This window comes from Dipteris shenzhenensis, chromosome 4 (assembly GCF_047967505.1).
Source record: "Dipteris shenzhenensis isolate YYH24624 ecotype China chromosome 4, Dip_SZ_1.0, whole genome shotgun sequence".
Lineage (NCBI taxonomy): Eukaryota > Viridiplantae > Streptophyta > Polypodiopsida > Gleicheniales > Dipteridaceae > Dipteris > Dipteris shenzhenensis.
This window is the reverse complement of record NC_141599.1, coordinates 42,851,580-42,855,287: the sequence shown is the minus strand read 5'-3', so window position 1 is coordinate 42,855,287 and position 3,708 is coordinate 42,851,580. Positions and strand designations below refer to the sequence as shown.

The window sequence follows — 3,708 nt, the reverse complement described above, 5'->3', positions numbered from 1 at the left end:
CGTGACGACGTAGCTCACTTATAGCCAAGGTGAAACGAGTGTCGACTTACTCAAAGTGTTGGAACATTTTGGAGCAAGCACCGTTTTATAGTTAAGGTGCAGGAGATTGCAATAGATCCACCAATTTCAAGTAGCGGCAAGATGCATCGAGCGCTACTACTCTTAGAAGGTGGTTTTTCATACTTAAAAAAGGCACATTTGTAACAGGGAGAGTAGAGAAGAGAACAAGAGAGCTGTGTGCCAAGTTCTCTCACTCTCACTTGAGCTTGCTAGGTTAGGAAGCTTATTGAGTGTTCATTGCAAGTTGAGGTAGCTTGGTTGTAAGTAGATCACTATAAGTTAATTCCTTTTATTTATACTCTTGTCCTTTATGGTGAATTGCACTCATTATTATTTGGGAATATGGGTAGCCCCTTGGAGCCTTCCGTATCACATTATTACCCTTTCAAACCTTTACCTTATACATTTTATAATCTCTTTGCTAATGTTTAACTTTTCACATCCTCATTCCTCAACTCCCATAAGCCTCCCCTCCACCCACATACATGTATGTATGTATGTATGTATGTGGGATACATCACAAGGATGACCCACAAGCATAAAGTGTCCACAAAAGAATGATTATAATTGTGAAAAAGTAGTGTGACCTTGTATTAAAACTATATTAGCAATCTTTGATTCTCCTTCAAATGCAAAGATGATTTCATGAAACTTTTTATTATTTATAAAAATTGAATGTTCAACCATATTATTATTCCTTGTATCTATGAAATGCCATTATTCCTCTATAAAATATGGCATGAACGGGTATATGCATACTTATATTCTTGACAAGGTTGAATCCTGAGAAATTGCTTGATGATCAATGAAGTATTGAAAAATATGAGAACCTAAATTCACTTTTTAAAGGCTACAATCTTCAATCCATTGGGTCTCCAATCAATCCAAATATGAAGAAATACATATTTGGTCGCCCCCAAAACTTGTAATGTTGTACTAATATTTAGAAGGCTTATTGTTCAATAGACAAACATAATCTTTAGAAATGCAGCAGTCATTTCATGAAACGTAGCATCATCTTTTGAAACATAATCCCATTGAATCAATTCAAATGAAGAAATCCATATTTGGGTCGCCTCTAACACTTCTAACGTCGTACTAATATTTAGAAGGCCCGTTGTTCAATCGAGAAACATAGCATCATCTTTTGACATGTAGCTAGACTGAAATATTTTCAACGATAGGTGACAGAGATCACTCCCTCTTCAAGATAAAGATCATGGGAAATTGAATCGATGTGGGAATTGAAGCTCCATCGACCCTTCATCCATGCAATGTGACTTTAAAATCTCGGATATCAGCTACTGCAGTGAGTTTGGCGTCGCCTTCGATCTTCTTCACCTTGGAAGTCTCCAAATTCTCGTGCTCAAACCCATAGAATTTCAGTACTTGGTTATCTGCAAAATTGTAAGCTCGCTCCATCTGCTTCAAGCACCTTTCTGTCGACTGATCGACCGCAAGTTTGTTGCTGCTGCTGCTGCAAGGCTTGCATCCCACAAAATGCGTCACAAACGGCCACCGGTCGTCTCCTAGTCCAGGCTGATACTTTTGGAGCATCTCCTCGTATCGATCCACTAGAATCAGCCAGTATCCATGAAGATAGTAGGCGTTCTCCAGGAACACCTTGCTCGCCCACTGCGATCTTTGCGACACAAGGAGATAGATCAGAGCGGACTGGTCGTCAGCCTCGAAATCTGGTCGCCCAGCGAGAGCTTTAGAGAGAAGACGACCTGACTCTTTCCTGATCCTTCCCTTAGGACCCATTGTTGCCCATGCATCCATAATGTCCAGTGACCATTGACAATTCCTGATCAGAAAGCTTCCGGTATTAAGCCCGATCCAGTTTTTCTGAGTGTACACGAGCTCATTCCACCCATGCAGAACGAGATTATGATCTTTGTATTTCTCCATGGGCAGTTCAAAGGCCATGTCAGTGAATAGGGCGTCACTGTCCATCCACCAAAACCATTCCACGTCTGGATGAGCTAACATAAGGCTGCGCACAATCGGAAGCTTGGCCCAAAATCCACTCATCTCCGAGTCCAGATGGGCGACGTTGTAAAAAATCTCAATATTTTCGTGAAGCCGGCAATAGTCGATCTTGTTCTTGAGGGATTTGAGCAGGAAGTGATCGCCCGCCGGGTTATCGCAAGCGGATGGCTGAGAACCGGTGACAAGAAGGATGCGAGGTTTATCATTCGGATTGTTAGCATCCTCGACGTTTCTCTGCAGCCATTCCATCCTTTGCTTGTCCCAGTCGGATACTTTCGGCCAAAAACTGTAAGATTTGATTACAGAGTCTGGCTTCTGCTCATCCCTTCTACCGTCGACATCCGGGCTCGATGTTTCCTTTTCTTCCATTATCAGCTCAGCCAGCACCCGAACGGGCTGTTCCCTGTGCAAGTTTAGTTGTCCAAACTGCTCTTTCGTCTGCATGCTCTCCTGAGCAGCGTTTTCGAATCCGCTTGTGCCTTTAAGAACAAGGATTGTCATGAACCCACACACTGTGGTCAAGAGGAAGTTGTGAAAAGTCTTCCTGAGGTGGCGGATCTTAAGAATTGGAGATCCCTTCCAACTGGAAGCTGGGGAAACGGTTTGCATTGTGGGCAGACTAAATTTGACTGTGTGTGTGTGTGTGTGTGCTTACGGCCAGCTGATCATGAAGGAAACGTCTTGCAGAGGATTCACAACATGGACAATGAAATGGCAACAGGCCAGAAGCTAGTAGGGATACGTCGAAAGCTGGTAATGTGAGGGAGATGCATGGCAGCTAGCAATGCAAAGATGAAGCTGTGGGGGTGGGTAGAAAGGGCGATGGTGAGGAAGTGGGCGACGAAGTCAAAGGAGAAAAGCGATACGCACCATCGTATGGCAGCATCATGGAAACCCAAAGGATGAGCGGCGGCCACTATCTTTTGTTGTGCTCCTGATGATGGTTTTCCCTCTTAATTTGGAGATAGGCTTGTTGTGCTACTGATGATCTACATCATGCACCCCCACCCCTCAACTTTAGCTCACTTCTTTGGACACATCGAGCGAAAGAAAAAAAGGAAGAAAGAAAGAAAGAAAGGTATATTAGGGTCTTCAAGAGGCCAAGATATACATCTAAGTCTCATTAGTAAAAGAGTGTGAGAGACAAAGACACTAATGGAATCAACTCTATTCTAACTAGGGGTAGAAATGGAATGAAGAGAGAAACTCTATAGATATAAACTATCTGAGATGCTATTCTCTCCTGCTCATCCCAATATATCCATCATGATGCTATGTGGGCCAAAGAGATCAGCACATCTTGACAGATGCCTTCGATGCCATGCAATGATGGCCTGAATTTGTCCATAGAAAGGGCGCCTGAGGCATGGCCTGGGTAGTCGCGGATGCTGAGTGCAACTACTCTATGCAAAGTGATCCCACCTGAAGAGGATTGTGCTTGTTGGCGATTGAGAGGTGTCGATGGACACACACACAGTACAAAAACCATTCTAAACATAGTGACCAAAAGGGAAAAAGTGATCAAGCTTGTAAATTTCACACTAAGCAACTTCCAAGTCCTTCATGTGGTAACACTAAATTGGGTAGAACCTAGTTGGAACTTTGAAACTTCAATGGTTAGTATAAGAAGTTGGAACTTTGAAACTTCAATGGTTA

General features: G+C 42.9%; 1 pseudogene; it reads right to left on the bottom strand.

Moving 5' to 3' along the window:
- Positions 1-1,162: 1,162 nt before the first annotated feature.
- Positions 1,163-2,828, bottom strand: LOC147902897 (putative xyloglucan 6-xylosyltransferase 5 pseudogene; annotated as a pseudogene).
- Positions 2,829-3,708: the final 880 nt, after the last annotated feature.